Genomic DNA, 17,326 nt, shown 5'->3' on the forward strand with positions numbered 1-17,326 from the left:
GTTTAAATATTTCAGAATCATGAGGAAAAGTCCTAGCTAATGCAATAAGACAAGAAAAGGAAATAAAAGGTATACAGGTTGAGAGGGAAGAAATAAACCTGTCTTTGTGTGCAGACAACATGAATGTCAATGCAGAAAATCCAAAAGAATCTATAAAAAAATCTCCTGGGACTACTAAGTGATTATAGCAAGGTTGCAGGATACAAGGATAACATACAGAAGTCAAGCACTTTCCTATATGCCAGCAATGAACAAGTGGAATTTGCAATTAAAAACACAATACTATTTACATTAGCATCCAAAAATATGAAATAGCTAGGTATAAATCTAACAAAATATGAATGAGATCTATGTAAGGAAAATTACAAAATTTTGGTGAAAGAAATCAAAGAAGAACTACATAAGTAGAGAAATATTCCATGTTCATGGATAGGAAGACTCAATATTGTCAAGATGTCTGTTCTTGCCAAATTGATCTATAGATTCAATGCAACCCTAATCAGAATCTCAGGAAGTTATTTGGTCAATATTGACAAACTGATTTTAAGGTTTACATGGAGGGTCAAAAGGTCCAGAACAGCCAACACAATAATGAGGAAGGACAATTGGAGGACTGACACTACTCAACTTCAAGACTTAATATAAGGCTATTGTAATCAAGACAGTGTCTTACTAGTGAAAGAATAGACAAACAGATCAATGGAACAGAACGGAGAGCCCAGAAATGGACCCTCATAAAACACTTATCTGACCTTTGACAAAGGGGTAAAGGGAATACGATGGAGCAAAGGCAGTCTTTTCAATAAATTGTGCTAGAACAGCTGGACATCCTCATGCAAAAAACTGACTCTAGGTGCAAACCTTATACTTTTCACAAAAATTAACTCAAAATGGATCATAGACCTAAATGAACAATGTAAAACTATAAAACTCCTATAAGATAAAATAGGAGAAAACCTAGATGACGTTGGGTATGGTGATGACTTTTTAGGTGCAACATCAAAGGCACAATCCAGGAAAGAAAGAATTGATGTGCCAGACTTCATTAAAATTCAAAACATCTGCACTGCAAAAGACGATGTAAAGAGAATGAGATGAAAAGCTATAGACTGGGAGAAAATGCTTGCAAATGAAACATCTGATAAAGGACTGTTTACAAAATATAAGAAGAACTCTTAAAATTCAACACTGAGAAAACAGACACCCTGATTAAAAAATGGGCCAAAGACCTTAATAGACACTTCACTAAAGAAGATATACAGATGGCAAATAAATAAAGATGCTCTACATCATCTGTTATCAGGGAAATGCAAACTGAAACAATGAGATACCACAACACACGTATTAGAATGGCCAAAATCTAGAGCACTGACAACACCAAATGCTGACGTGGGTGTGGAGCAACAGGAACTCTCATTCATTACGGGTGGGAACACAGAAGGTACAGCCACTTAGGCAGGCAGTTCGGTGGTTTCTTACAAAACTAAACATACTACTACCATATGACGCAGCAATCATACTTCTTGGTATTTACCCAAAGGAGTTGAAACTGATGTCCACACAAAAACCTGCACATGGATGTTTATAGCAGCTTTATTCATCATTGTCAAAATTGGAAGTAGCCAAGATGTCCTTCAGTAAGGGAATGGATAAATAAACTGAGGTATGTACTACATACAGACAATGGAATATTATTCAGCATTAACAAGAAATGAGCTTTCAAGCCATGAAATGACATGGAAGAAACTTAAATGCATATTACTAAGTGAAAGAAGCCAATATGAAAAGACTGTATACTGTACAATTCCAACCATATGACATTCTGCAGAAAGCAAAACTAGGGAGACAGTAAAAAGATCAGTGGTTGCCAGGGGTTCAGGGGAGGAATGAATAGGAGGAGTACAGAGGATTTCTAGGATTTCTCTGTAGGACACTATGATGGTGGATACCTGCCATTATACATTTGTCCAAACCCATAGAACATACATCACCAAGAGTGAACCTTCTGTAAACTATGGACTTTGGGTGATTGTGACGTGCCACTGTAGTTTTTCGATTGTAACAAATGTCCTGCTCTGTGGAGGATGTTGATAATGGAGGAAGCCATGCATGTGTGAGGGCAGGGGGCATATGGGAACTCTCTTTCTCTCAATTTTGCTGTGAACCTAAAACAACTCTAAAAAAAGAAAGTCTTTAATAAAAAAAAAAATCATGAAAGTGCCCTTTTCATGGAAAGGAGGCATTTTTCACGATCACTTTCCAACAGAAAGATCTTACTGGAAGGAACCATCACACTAAGACCCTCAGATACTGGAATGAAACATGCTGCCTGTGATGCAAAGATCTCTAGCCCATAATTCATGATGCCAACAATTTCCTGCTGATTCCTCTAAGCTTAAATCACTTTGACAATGTACATTCTCTGTTTCATGTGTTCTTCAGATCCTGTCTCTTCACAGGACCATGCTTCATGATGTAAGCTACAGACAATCCAAGTTTGTGAAGTTGATTAATGGGCCATGTGTCAGCGAAAGGATCAAAGGTTGTGTGTGTGCATGCTCTAATGTGGTAGTGTGCCCTTCCAAAAGTTCAGGGCTCTGGGGCTCCCTTCTCTACAGAGAAAAGGAGGGGGAAACACAACCCCACTGAAGAAAAGGAGAAAAATCAAAGGAAAATTTACATGGTATGAAATAGTTTCATCCAAAAAGACAAGAAATGTCAGAATGAAGAGAAACAAAGAGCAAAAGGACAAGTGTGAGCTGCCGAGTGACCGGCACTGACCATGCCTCTCTCATCATCTGGAAAGAAGTGAAGACGCTGATGGCTCCTGGGCCAGTACAGAACCCCGACGCAGAGCTGCCCTGCAGCATCTGTGTACTTGACCTCGAACAAGTGCGGACTTCAGGATAAATCCACAAATGTGTGGGCCAGCTGTCCCACCATGCAGAGCCATGTAAAAGCCTGCCTCGCTGGGCTCTGGTTTCACTGTGGCAGTGCTGGGACAGCCTATGCACAGGCCCGGGAGAAGGTCTGGCCACATGAGCCAGTGCCAGGGAAGGGATCTGGAGACTGCATGGACCAAGTAGGAGGTGTCCCCAAGGCTGCTTCCAGGAGCAGAATCATGGCTGAGAAGAGTGAGGGTCAGTGCTCAAGACCTGAGCATTCAGTGCTCAGGGTGAGAGTAGGACCAAGCAGGAGGTCGGGGTGAGGAGAACACAGGAGCAGCTGAGGGGGCGAGGTGCACAGTTCCCCAAGAAGCTTTTGGCTGTGCTGGGGTACCTGATCCTCTAAAAGTTGGAAGGTCTGGCCCGGTGGCGCAGTGGTTAAGTGTGCACGTTTTACTTCGGTGGCCCGGGATTCGTCGGTTCGGATCCTGGGTACGGACATGGCACCGCTTGGCACACCATGCTGTGGTAGGCGTCCCACATATAAAGTAGAGGAAGATGGGCATGGATGTTAGCTCAGGGCCAGTCTTCCTTGGCGAAAAGAGGAGGATTGGCAGCAGTTAGTTCAGGGCTAATCTTCCTCAAAAAAATAAAAATAAAAATAAATAAAAGTTGAGTGCCTGTTTAGTTTATTGCCCCAAAATGACACTTTTGAGATTGAAATGGAAAACTATAATATTCACACCAAGATGTGCAGTTCACGCTACCCATGAGGTGCTAGCCCTGTATTGGTGCTGTGGTTGGAAGGGCAAGAGCAAGGACACCACTGGGGATGTCTATGGGTGTGACTGCCTCACAGACATGGCCACACAGGATTCTGTCCACACTGGCCCTGAATGGGACGAATGGGGCACAGATAGGATGCACTTTATGGCATTAAGTTTTACAGGCGAAAGAGTTCACATCTGGAAAACCCCAGTTGTCCCACTTTTGAGAATTTACAAGCTGGTTCCCCTCAAGACTTGAAAGACTAGCAAAATTATTCAGACAAAGAGATTCATCTGATGCAAGTTGAATATAAGCGCTGGTAATGAATGATCTAAAAGACAATCTGAATGCTTCTGTGGACCATAGATGGTCATGAACTGGTGAGGCAACCAAGCCATATACCTTCACATGCCTGAAACAGTGACCAGCAGGGGACAGTGGCAATGAGACATCAGTGAGAAAGCCTTTCAAAATTCAAGATGAGGAGTTCTGTTTCTGCTTAGGCTGTAAAAAGCTGCAAGAGAACACTGCTCCTACTGTACCCATGAGAAGAAGCCAGATAATCTGCAATGTCATAATTTTTCTTGAGTCCCTTACAGAACCGAGGTCGCAAGGCAACAGGTAAACTAAATTCCAAAGGCTGACAAGCTCCCTGAGAAGAATCGGGACACGTGGATTATTTCATGTTTCATAGAGTGTAAAATCAGGTAGTTAGCATAAAAGCAGGCAAAAAAGAAACAGCTGAATTGCAACGAGTTCTTAAATGCTGAACACAGGTGTATTGGGTTGAATGGTGGCTTCCAAAAAGCTATGTCCATGTCCTAACCCCTGGGACCTGCTAGCTTACTTGGAAAAAGGGTCTTTGCAGATGTAATTAAGAATCTTGAGATGAGAGATCATTCTGCTTTATTCAAATAAGCTCTAAATCCAATGACGTTTCCTTATAAGAGACACACAGAGAAGACAGGCAGAGGCAAAGGGGACGTGAAGACAGAGGCGGAGATTGGAGTGGTGCAGCCACAAACCAAGGATGCCAGCAATTGTCAGAAGCTAGAAGAAGCAAAGGAAGAAACTCTCCCCTAGGGTTCTGGAGGGAGTGTGGCCCTTCTGACATCTTGGTTTTGGACTTCCGCCCTCCAGAATTGTGAGAGAATAAATTTCTACTGCTTTAAACCACCAAGTGTGTGGTAATTTGTTATGGCAGCACTAATAAACCAATACAATGGGCTGACGTGACAGCTTAGAATTCTAGACACAAGGGGAGTCTGCATTCACTCATCAACTTTTTTCCATGGGCCTTTACCAAGTGCTTTCAAGAAAGACAGGGAAGGAGTCCTGGGAGAGTCTGTCTCACTGTGCACAGGCATGAAAACCTGCCTGCTTCATGGATCTTTCTCTATGATGGAGCAAAAGCCAACTGGGGGAGGAACAGCCCCGAGGGCCCAGGAAAAGATGCTCTGCCTCTGGGGAAGAGGGAGAAGCAAAAGCCATCTGTCCTGTAGGAGGGGCTGAACCCAGATCAAGCACAGCATCCCGCACTGGTCCAAAGCAGAAGTTGGCTTCTTCCTACTGAGGAGGATCAGGTAGCTCTCTCCCACTCAAACCCTCCCACACACTAACAAAGCAGAGTTTGGCTCTCATGAGAGAACAGCATAAACGCTGAGAAAGCCTCATTCCTGATACCTAGATGCATACGTAAGACTGAGGCTGGAGAAAGAGGATGAGAAACTTCTCCAAACCCTGCCATGAGGGTCTGTACCAAGGAACAAGAAATCACAGCCTACCACTGGGAGAGGGTCAAGAATGTGGAGAAACTCCTCTGTATGGTGCAGATGGATGAGAGCTGAGGGTATAGCAGGAACGTGCAGGAAAATCCTACAGTGTTCCAGGCCCACAGTAAACACTGGGAAACAGCAACCTAGAAGGTAACTTTAACAATAAAAACTTGACATTCAACTCAACTACTGCACAGACTTAGTCAGCTTCCACGCCAACAGCCTGTCCAAAGATGCCCATTTCCAGGCATGAATAATGTGTAGCTCAGCTTACTGTTTTTTTCACATGCAATGTCCCACACTTAATAAAAAGAAAAACTATGAGATTCACAGAAAGATTATCAGAGATGAGTCCTTGTCAAGAGATAAAGCAATCAGAAAAACCAGACCCAGAGATGATCTAGATGTTAGAACTATCAGACAGACAGAGGTTTAAAAGAACTATAATTGATCCAACAAGAGGTAGGGGATAAGATAGACCACGTGTACAAACACATGAGAAATTTCAGTACAGAAAGAAAAATGCCTATAAAACGAGTCAAATGAAAATGCTAGAAATAAGACTTACTATAAAACTACAGAAATCAAGACAGTGTGTTATTAATGTAAAGAAAGACACATGTATTAATGGAACAGAACAGGTAGTCTGGAAACAGTCTTACACATATTATGGTCAACTGCTTTTTGACAAATATGCAAAGAGAATTCAATAGGGAAAGAATATTCTTTTCAGTGGTTGGTGCTGGAATCCTTGGACATCAATATGCAAGAGAAACGAAACTCCACTATTACCTCACCCTGTATACAAGTAACTAGAGATGAATCACGCACCTCAATGAGTAACCGGCCCTGGGGTGATTTAGGACGGGGGAATGCGTTCCAGACTGCAGCAGTCTGATAAAATGAGGTGGGTGGGGGCATGGACTCAGGATTGGTTGGCTTGCACATCAAAGGCGTGCTCTCAGGCAAATTGTTTGCTCTCTCCAGGAATTAGCTAACGCTAGGAGGGGCAATCCCTCTCTGGGTCTGCAAGGCCCCAAGATGTCAGAGCATCATAAAATACAGAAAATAAAAAGCATGATTAATATACCCCTCCTCCTAACCCTTGGCAACCACTAATCTGCTTTCTGTCTCTACGGATTTGTCTATTCTGGACATTTTGTATAAATGGAACTATGTAATATGTGGCCTTTTTTCTGGCTTCTTTCATTGAGCATGACGTTTTCAAGGTCCATCCATATTATAGTATTTGTCACTGTTTCATTCTTTTATATGGCTAACATTCCATGGTATCGCTATACTGCATTTTGTTCACCCATTCACCCACCAATGGACATTTGAGTTGTTTCCATATTTCGACAATTGTGAATAATGCTGCTGTGAACACTAGTGTGCAAGTTTCTGACTGAACACCTGTTTTCAATTCTTTTGGGTATACACCCAAGAGTGGAATTGCTGGGTCATTCTACAATCATGCTATGGTTGTTCTATGTTTAACTTATTGACGAACCACCAAACTGTCATTCACAGTGGCTGCACTTTTTTGCATTCTCACCAGCAATGTCTGTGGGTTCCAATTTCTCTATATCCTTATCAACACTTCTTATTTTCTATTTTTTGATGATAGCCGTGTGCAGCTGAACTTTTATACATTACTGGTGTGAATGTAAATGGTCTAGCCGTTTTGGAAAATAGTTTGCCAGTTTCTTCCAAAGTTAAGCACACACTTCCATAGGAATCAGCAATCCTGCTCCCCGGTACTTACCTGAGAGAAAAGAAAACCTGTCTAAACAATGACCTGAATGAACCTTTACTCATAATCTCCCCAAACTGGACACAACCCAAATGTCCCTCAACTGACGGAGGGATAAACAAATTGTAGTGTCTCCATACAATGGAATAGTCTGCAATGAAGAGGACAAACTATAGATACATGGGACAATGTGCATGAATCTTAAAAGCATTATTCTAAGTGTAAAAAACCAGGCACAAAAGCCTATGTCCTGTACGACTTCATTTTTATGACTTTCTGGAAAAAGCACAGCAGGGACATAAATTAGATCAATGGTTGCTAGTGGCTGGGTAGTGGGAGGAGGTTGACTGCAAAGGGCCCTACTTTCTGGCGTGACGGAAATGTTCTTGATTGTGGAGGTGGTTCCACATTTGTCAAAAGGCATCAAATTTTAAACTTAAAATGGGTGCATTTTATTGTAGGTATATTATACCTTTAAAAAATGGTTGATTAAAAAAACCCCTAAGAATGAGAACCAGTTCCCCATGCCATACTTGGGGGGGCGTCCATTTTTCTGCTTTAGTATATGGAATATACTCACTGGCTAGCTGAGGATCTCGGTGTCTCAAGTTGTACAATAAGAGAGTTACAAGAAGATGCGATCATGTGGGAAGCTGGGCTGGCCCCCACCAACGTCAACAGGAAGTACTAAGAGGCTGGTTTTTGTTTCTCTGTTTTTTCCTAGGTGTTCAGCTTCTCTTCCTCCTTCCTCTTCATCGAGTTGATTGTTTTCCTCAAATCTGAGAATAAAGAAAATATCTGGTTATTTGAAGATTTCCACTACTTGCATTGTTATTGATTATATACCAAAACATTACCTGTGGAATTTTCCTAGAAGAAAACACAATATTCCACATTCCTTACATAAATCATTTAGAAAATGGAAAATTAGTGCAAATATTTTTTTTCCGTTTAAATTGCAAACCTCTATACAGCCCAAATACAAGAGGTTGTCATATAAGCTGCTCAGTTTTGAGCTACCTGGCCACGGGTTTCAAAATGGATTAACGGTGTAGGAGTAACGCTCATCCATCCTACAGCCCTGAAGATACAATACATTTTACATAGAAAATATTCCTGTTTGGTCCAGGGAAATAAATAAATAAAGGTGACACTTTCATCCTTTGATACTGGTGTTCATTAACTTTTCCTGGGGTAGGGGGAGAAAGGTCTTGGTCAAAAATATAAAATAAAGCTAGTTTCATCTTATTTTCAGAGTTCAGATAGCATCTCCTCAGAGGTTAGGCATGAGGGCCTTTTTGAAGAGGAGGAAGAAAAAGTCATGGGGCCAGAGAGGAAAAGGAAAGACAGAATTAGAGGGAGAAGCCTGGAGCAGGCAGCCCGTGCGCCCCTTATGGGCTCCCAGCCAGAGGCAACCCAGCCCCCTCCATTGTCATCCTTGAGGATGGGAAACGGGGGTACCCTGGGTTGTTACTTATTCATCTTCCCTCCTAGGGTATGAAGAAATAAAGTAGGAAAAGGAAGTCGAGTGGAATAATTAAAAACCTTTTTTAAAATATATAGCCTAGAGAAGTTACATGTCACCCCATAACCCTACATAAACATAAACACACACACACACACGCATTTTCTTCTTTAAACAAGGACGTCCAATCCTTCTTCCTCCAGCTCACTTGGGACAGCCCTGCAGCCCAGCTCCCCACTGCTCTGCTGACCTCCATAAAAGAGAAATTTGCCATACACCCAGAAGTGTTTCCCCCAGAAGACTTCTTTGATGCATTTTTTATATTCAAGTTATAATCAGAGTTTTAACACACAAGTTTAATTCCAGGTTTGTTCCTTAAAACATTTTAGGTTTAACCTGTGTGTTTATTTAGAAAGTGTTCAGGACTTTTTCAGTCAAATTTTCAACTCATGAATTTAAAGTTTCCTGAAGGGCATTTTAAAACATGTATCTAGTTTTAATTTAAGATCTGCTAAAGCTCAAAAGTGTCATGCAGAAGAGAGACCATAATTTCTAATTATAAAGTATGGGGGACGATAAATTCACATGACCTTTTCAGGAAAGTTTATGACCAGGCCACCACAGGGCAGGGACTTTATGAGGGGTCGGGGCCTGTGTGGTCACCAAAGACTCCCCTGCCCGTTATTTAGACAGATTAAAGAAAATCACACACTCCACGTCCTGGGCAGTGGCCCTCCCCTTTCTAAAACGCCACCAAGCCTCAAAGTGTCACGTGAAGCTTTAGTTCCCAAACAGGGATTTCATTTTCTGGAAGTAGAACCCAGAAACTGTCATGTTAAGAGAACTGTAGGGATCATGAACCCCAACCTGTTATTTCACAGAGGGGAAACTGAGTCCCATGTAGAGGAAGGGACTAACCCAACGTCACCTCCTAGTCAGTGACAGAACACAGAATCCTGAGTCCTCGCCATCCTGTTCTTTGTTTTCTTTCATTTTTTTTGTAGAGATATAATTGACATACAGCATTAGTACATTGTGTACAACACAATGATTTGATCTTTGTATTGGTTGTGAAGTGATCAGTGCAGTCTAATTAACACCCACCATCGCACATACTTATGAATTTTTTTCTCTGTGATGAGAACTCTTAAGATCTACTCTCTTAGCACCTTTCATATATACAATACAGTATTCTTAACTATAGCGACCATGCTATCTGTGACATCCCCGTCACTGTCCTGTTCTGTTTCTGCTCTTCTGCACAGCCTGGCACTGTGGCTGGGTTTCATTAATTCTTTTTCTTGCATGATAAGGCAGTGTTTAAATTGCCTGTCTTCCTCTTCCCAACTAGCGTAACTAACGGTGAAAACACAATTACACGCAGCGAGAGGAGAAATGGGTAAATGTTACCTCCCTAGTTAATCCCAAGCCTGCCCCCAGGGGTTCACAGTTTCGCTAAGAGAACTCAAATCCTGCAGCTTCTCCCTCTTAGATAGCCCCTCGTTGCCTTCCTTGCTCCCCCCAGCTCTGCTGTTACCTGGTTCTGTGATTCCTACGTTCGGTGGTTCCACGGTTCCTTGGTTCCTAGGTTCCGTGTTTTCTAGGTTCCATGGTTCCTAGGTTCTGTGGTTCCATGGTTCCTTCGTTCTTAGGTTCCGTGGTTCCTAGGTTCTGTGGTTCTTAGATTCCTTGCTTCCTAGTTTCAGTGGTTCCTAGGTTCCTAGATTCCTTGGTTCCTAGATTCCTTGGTTCCTTGATTCCTAGGCTCCTTGGTTCCTAGGTTCCATGATTCCTAGGTTCTGTGATTTCTAGGTTCCTTGGTTACTAGGTCACACGGTTCCTAGGTTCCGTGGTTCCTAGGTTCCATGGTTCCTAGATTCCTTGGTTCCTAGATTCCTTGGTTCCTAGGTTCCTTGATTTTATGGATGATGTGGTTCCCAGTTCCTTGTTTCCCTGATTCCTTGGTTCCCTGGTTTGTGTTGTTCCATGGTTCCTTAGTTTTGTGTTCCCTGGCTCCCCAGTTCCTTGGTCCCTTGCCAAAGGAACCTTGATTCCTTGATTCCTTGGTCTGCTGGCCGAGCTTTTGCAACAGCCTGCTAGTCCCTTCCATCACCCCAGACCTGCTAGTCTCTCCCTCCTCAGTCTTCCCTTAGCCTGGGTTCACAGCTCCACTACCTCCCTCAACATGCACTGCTGTGCAGTGTCTGTTTATGTGGCTCCTTCCCCACTTTTTGGCACAGATTAGTCACACAGTGATAATTAACACTGTATTAATACTCCTCTGTCTTCAATTAATTTCTCCCCACAGTGTACAATAGAGGACGTGTTTTTATTAGAGTGCAACCACAGTATGTGGTGAGGAGGGATGTCCACTGTGAGTCCTATTCTCTCTCCACCAGTCAGTCAACAGCATCCGCTGGTTCCCTTTGAAAGCGCAAAGTTTGAAGAGGTTAAATGAGTAGGGGCTGGGGAGGGGTGGGAGAGGAACGGGCAGAAGGTGTGAATGACTGATTTGAAGATTAAAAACAAATAGGACTAGACAGTGACAACTTAAAGGAACTGTTTGAGCAAACATCTATTCAAATTATATTAAATTATATCAAATGGTATTAAACCATGGAAATGAGGTTTCCATTTGGGCAATCTGGACCTGCATTTATTCGTTGCATTTCTTGTAGGGGGGACTGTGTTTGGGGGGAGAAAACAAGGCTTTCTGATTCACAAATTGAAGTTAAGCTAAATCAAATCCAGCCACTCCCAGAAGAACAGTGGATGATAACCTCACAACCCACTGAGGTTGGAAAGCGCCTGAGTGGTGAGGCCTTCCCAGCAGGACCAGGAGGCGGGCTTGTGGGGGACCCTGTACCACCTATCGCTGGACTAGAAAAAGGCGAGAGATGGGTTAATGCCTTCACAGCCTCAGTTTCCCAAGTCATGGTATGAGGTTTCACTTCTGGCCCCCGAGATCTCCCATCCTGAGGGATCGGTAGTGAGCGGCTGCCCATCAGAACTGTGGAGACGGAGGCAACAACAGGGCAGCCTGGCTCCCAAGTCTGCCTGGAGCCCTCCAAGGCAGGCAGGGGGAGCACCAAGCCACCTCCGAGGACAGGTGTTTCTGCACCTGCATCTTAGCTTGTTAACACTTTCTAAAGCATTTCAGGCAGTTTCCAACTAAAAATGGTGCACATATGCATTTATCTCCCCTGTCTCCCGTACATCCATCTAAAATTGGACCAAAGGAGCCTAAAAGGCAAAAACCGAGAGCTCGAAGAGAACCAGAGAGGATCCAACAGCAGGACATGCTTGGGGAGATGGGATGAGGCTGGAGGAGAGGTAACTGATTTAGTGGACGGGGGAGGACAGGGAAGCCAGAGCATAGGCCAGGGGGGCACCCCTGAGAAGCTAGTTGGCTGAAGCCTGTGCAGCAGCATCCCCAGCCCTCAGTCAATGTCAGGAGCAGTCACATCTCCAGATGCCCCCCCACCCCCACCCCAAGAGGCCAGGTGCAAGACCTCCCCCTAACCTTGGAAGGCCCTGGAAGTTAATCTGGAAAATTTGAGCCAGAGAGGCTTCAGATTGGGGGTAGCAGGCAGTGCTGAGAGGAAATGCGAGGGCCTGTACTGAAAACAGGGCTGACATGTGAAACTCCACGTTCTGAAGGGTGAGAACTCTGCCCAGGCATGTTCTCTCCCTGGGTGCCCAGGACCGTGGAACCCAGGCTGATGCTCCAGGGCAGGAGGTGGAAGAATTCCTCGCTGGAGAGGGTGGCCAGCCACAAGGAAAAGACTGACAAATGCTGATGACTGGGGGTCTCCCCCAAATATGAGTGGGCCTCCAGCTGATCATCCTAAAGGAAGTCTAGGAGTGACAACTGGTCCCCTTCACCGCCCCCCCCCCCACACACACACAGCTGCCAATCAACTTTTTTAGTACCAAATTCTTGAATCTGGACTCAGCATTGTGACTTCTGTTGGCCCGTGGGATGTCAGCAAATATGAGAATACGGGCTTGCCCTCTTGGGGCTGTGGTCAGAGTCCTGAGACCACAGTGAAAATGAGCTTAAGCTAGCCTGCTGGAGAAGCCACATGGTGGAGAACTGAGGTGCCCCAGCTGACAGCCTACTGACCACCAGGTCTGTGATCGGAGCCAGGAGATGACCACAGGCCCAAGAGTGACACCAGGCAGGACTGACAAAACATCCACCCAGCTGAACACAATCCAAACTGCTGGCCTATGCAGGTGTGAGCACAGGAAATGGGTAGTGTTTTAAGGTGGCAAATGTGTGGGTGGTTGGTTCTGTGGCAATAGATATCCAAGACAGACTTGAAGGATGTGAGGGAGTCAGTTACATGGTTATCAGGGGGCAGGAAGCTCCAGGTAGGTTCAGGTATGGGTACATGGGCTGTGTGGGGAGGGGCTGCCAGGAGGCCAGCATGAAGGAAGCAGAGGGAGCTAGATCCCCAGGACAGGATGTCAGCAGTAATGGGGCATTAGCAGGGCCAGACTGGGCAGGCCTTACAGATCTTGGTAAAGGAGGGCTGTTATGCAAGGAGAACTGAGCCCTTTCAGGGTTCTGAGAAAAGGAGAGCCTAGATCTGACTGCATCCCCGTGGCTCCATTTCACCTGACTGAGTAGCATGCCCTGGATTTCCTGGAACTGGCTGCCGGATCCAGAGGTTAGGTGTTTTGGCAGGAACCCTTCATAGGTGCTGTAGGTCCTGACCCCAGAAGTCTGCCTCTAGCTGTGTGATGTTAGTTGGCATGGATGAGGTGTGCAAGAGGATTAATCCTATCATCTCACCTCCATTTATCATCTGGAGGACATCTGTAGAGCAATACATCTTCTCAGCAAATCATATGTTACTTTGAAGTATAATTTGATAAGAAAGGCTGATGTGATTTGAATCAAGAATCAATTGTGAGTCAATTTCCTATCCTCAACCAAAGGTGACCAATAAATATTTTATTTAACACTATAAACTCATGGATTTTTACCATTTGGTCTGTTTCCATCCATTGCAATTGCATTGTAATTATTCTTATTGATGCTTATCTTGCACCATCTTTGGCCCATGGAGGCATCTTCAGGTTCATTCCAGAGTCCTTCTGACATGACCGCAGGAGTCACTGATCGCTTCCTTGCTTTCTGGCATATTAAGATGCTCCAGGCTTATCATGCATGTTTCCCCCAGACCTTAAGTCAGCCATTTCTTCAAGGAGAGACCACAATCTGGGCACTAGTCATGCTCATTGCCGCTGGATCGGTCAACATTTCTAGGTCTTTTCAGGGCCAGGAAATGCACTGTTTAAGAGAAAATACGTTATGAGTTGATACTGATATTTCCAACAAATTTAGAATGACATGGTCTTACCTAACATTTCATTTTTTATTTGTATCTCTTTTCTTTTAGGCTGGAAATCTTGATTCCCAAAGACGTAAACATAATAACTTATTTGCTTTTGGCCTACAGTTTCAGAGCGACAATAGCAGTATTGTTACTAGAAATAGGAATACTGAAAACAGTTTAAGACTTCCTTGCAGTTCTTTTTTCTTTGCAGTATATGCCATTAGGGATGGACAGTCAAATTGCAGTGTTTAAAGCTATCATAAATTATTCCAGTCTGCATGGTTAAGCCACCAAGATGATACAAAATTAGATACATTCGTCTAATTTTGCTTTTGACTTTTTTAGCGATTTCCATTTTTTTCATTGTGGTTTAATTTTTTATAATTATGTAAAACATTCATACGATTCTGCAGTCAAATCTACAAAACAAAGTTTCTGCGGAGAAGCCTGGCTTCTGCTCCAGACCCGGTTCCCGCTCTCATTCTTACGTCACAGTTCATCTTTCCATTGTTGTTTTTTAATTGAAATTTGGTGTATATTCCAAGTGAAAAAAATTATGAGTTTGTTGCAAGAACAACTTTGATTAGATCTTAAAGACGTTTATAAATGTGTGCCAAAGGCCAATGTAAGTGAGTGTTAGTGATGTCAAGGAAACACGGGACCCTGGGGAGAACCCTAGTGTCCATCTTCCAGACCACGGCCCAGAGTGTGGGTGTCTCCGTCAGAGGTCCACGGTAGAGAACAGGGCCCACGCTGGCTGGTTTACGCAGGAAGCAACTTATTAGAGGATATGAGAGAATTGCTGTGGAGTCAAAGACACAGGCTCTGGGTAGAGCTTTCAGAACTGACTTCCAAACTGTACCACGAAACTACAGCTGCTGCATCACTGCACCAGGAGAACAGTGATGCCAGAACCGCCCTGGAATCAAGGGGCTGCTGCTACTGCCACTGCTGCCAGCTCCCAAGAGACGCCACTCCAGAAAATGGAGGCTCACACCCCACCTCTGGACATCCAGTGACCTGATGCTGTGCTGCCTGGAGAAACCAAACGTCTCCACCACTGGGCTTAAAAACGTGGCAGAGCCCGTGGTCCTGTTTCCCTTCCACCTGGCACAAGCATGCATCTTGCAGACCAGGCTGCCGAATTCTGAGAAGGGTCATTTTTACCGTTCCATCCCCTTGATTCAGAAAGGAAGAGTAGAAGAGAGTGGAAAGGAGATCAAGCACCCATCTACCATATAAATGGGGGGAACAGTGCTCTTATAAACACTGTTGAGGGAACAGATGTGATGGGAGAACCATTGTAAAGAAGGCTTGTCATTTGCCCTCCTGAGGCATTTTTCAAGGGGAAATTTTTAAGGGGGATTTTTAAAATGAGAATCTTACCTGTATGTGATGTGCGCCTTGGATCTTATGTTTGGCCCTTTCTAAGTACAACTCCACCCCAGTGGTGTTATTACTATAATTTAGGAAGATGATTGGCAGAAAGCGTTCAGATGCCCATCACGGGTAGGAGAGACAGAGGGGAGCTGGAGCAGGCTATAAGGCACGCTCCTCTCCTCCCCAGACGCTCTCAGGGTTTGGGGAGGAGGGATGTCCCTGGGCTCATTTAAGCTGGGCCAGAGCCTGGGGTCTGGGTCCTCGAGCTCCCCAACCTGAGTGACACACAGAGTCGGTAAAGGAGCATCGAATCGCTGCTGTCCTGCACTGAGTCGCGCTCACAGTGAAAGGCAAGTCGAGGAGGAGCAGGGCCGTCATGAGGCTCCGAACCCGGGCAGGGCTGCGCCCCAGCGCTGGCGACAGAACGAACGGCTGGGGACCAGGCTCCGCTCGCTCTCTTTTTTGTTCCTTAAATTTTTATTTTGGAATTTCAAAGAAACAGATACAGAAAGCTATGTTACTGCGCTGGATAAATCGAGGGCCTTCTACCAGAGCGGGGAAGGGGGCAGCCCGGCGGGTGGGCCCGGGGCGCGGCGACTCCGGAGGATCGAAGCCCGCGGGGCCGGGAGGAAGCTGTGGACAGTCAGCGCTGTCGCGTCGCCACGTCTGTGCGAGGGCCTGCTCTTCTGGAGCTGTGCCTGCGCTCGCCGGCTGCTCGGCAAACGTCCCCTTGAGCAGCCGGGGACCCGTGCGGGGCCACCCTCGGGTTTCCCACCGCGGTGGCCGCGGCCCGAGCGGCCGGCCCGGGAAGCAGCCGAGGCCGAGCGCTCCCCCGGCCCACAGTTCAACTTCAATAAAAGGGTCCAGCCCGCCCTTGATCACCCGTTTGCCTGACAGCCCCGCTCAGGCCCGGCCTAATTGAGCCCGGTCACCTGGGAATAGGTTCAAAGGCGTAAACCACCTCCAGGCCCCAAGCCAGGGCGGCCTGGCGAACAAAGAGCCCCCCGCCCCCCCCAGAACCACTTCAAACGCGCCCGCGCTCGGCGCCCAGATGGCGCGGGCCGGGGTCTCCCCGGCCGCCGGCTGAGGACGGGCCCCGTGCTGTCGCCACCCCTCGCCTTCCCGCCCCGGGCAGCCCGCGGACGCCCAGTGCAGGGGAGGCCGCGCAGGCCCGGCCGCAGGCGGTTCTGCGCCGCTCCCCGGACCGCCCTGCATCCACGGCCGACTCGTGAAGCCAAGCGGGAGAGCAGAGGCCGGGCCTAGTGGGCATCCCCGGCCCGCATCCTGCATCCCGCATCCCGGGCAGGGCCGCGCAGGTGGGCGCGGCGGGCACCGGGCGCTCCCGCAGAGGCTCGCTGTGGCGCTGAAGGTATAAAGCGCTTAGAAGGAGTGTCTGCGAGAAACGTCGGGGCCAGGGCTCCCCAACAAGTAGTGGGGAGAAACGGTCCCCGATACACGGCCTAGGCAGAGCGGGCTGCGTCTCCACGGATCCCCGCAGTGCGTGCGTGGGGAGCGGTGTCTCTAAGGGCAGCCGATTGTCCGGACGCCTGGAGTCGGGGCCCCGGGGCCCCTGCCCGCGCAGGTCTCCCACCCCAGGGCAAGGGTGCGGGCCGCGGCGCGGACTCGCTGCGCGCCCGGAGGCAGCCAAGGCGCACCCAGGCCTGGGCTCCCCCGGGGGCTACCCGCCGCGTCCTCACCTCCTAGGAGCGCATCTAGGGTAGGACTCGCCTCCCGCGCCCCTCGCGCCCCGGGAGAGATCCTGCAGCCCGGCGGCGCCTGATCTCCACGTTAAGGAGTAGACAAAGCCAGGTCGGCTGAGCCCAGGGTGCGGGGCGGCCAGAGAGCGGCCAGATGCCGGGATGGAGGCGCGGGCGGGGCGCGAGGGCCCGGCCTCCAGGATGCCCGCCGCGGCCCGGGCCGAAGGGGGAGGCAAAACTGAAAGTGCCGCGCCG

General features: G+C 46.7%; 1 long non-coding RNA gene across 2 annotated transcripts; it reads right to left on the bottom strand.

Moving 5' to 3' along the window:
- Positions 1–7,761: 7,761 nt before the first annotated feature.
- On the bottom strand, positions 7,762–17,322 carry LOC111773877 (uncharacterized). Of its 2 annotated transcripts, XR_002808540.2 has the most exons (3): positions 17,072–17,288; positions 13,642–13,948; positions 7,762–7,960 (listed from the first exon to the last, which is right to left on the bottom strand). It is a non-coding gene; the product is annotated as an uncharacterized lncRNA (long non-coding RNA). The 2 variants fall into 2 exon arrangements; XR_002808539.2 differs by lacking the exon at positions 7,762–7,960 and having other exon boundaries at positions 13,574–13,948; positions 17,072–17,322.
- Between the last annotated feature and the right edge of the window lie 4 nt (positions 17,323–17,326).

Source organism: Equus caballus, chromosome 6 (genome assembly GCF_041296265.1).
Source record: "Equus caballus isolate H_3958 breed thoroughbred chromosome 6, TB-T2T, whole genome shotgun sequence".
NCBI classification, from domain to species: Eukaryota; Metazoa; Chordata; class Mammalia; order Perissodactyla; family Equidae; genus Equus; species Equus caballus.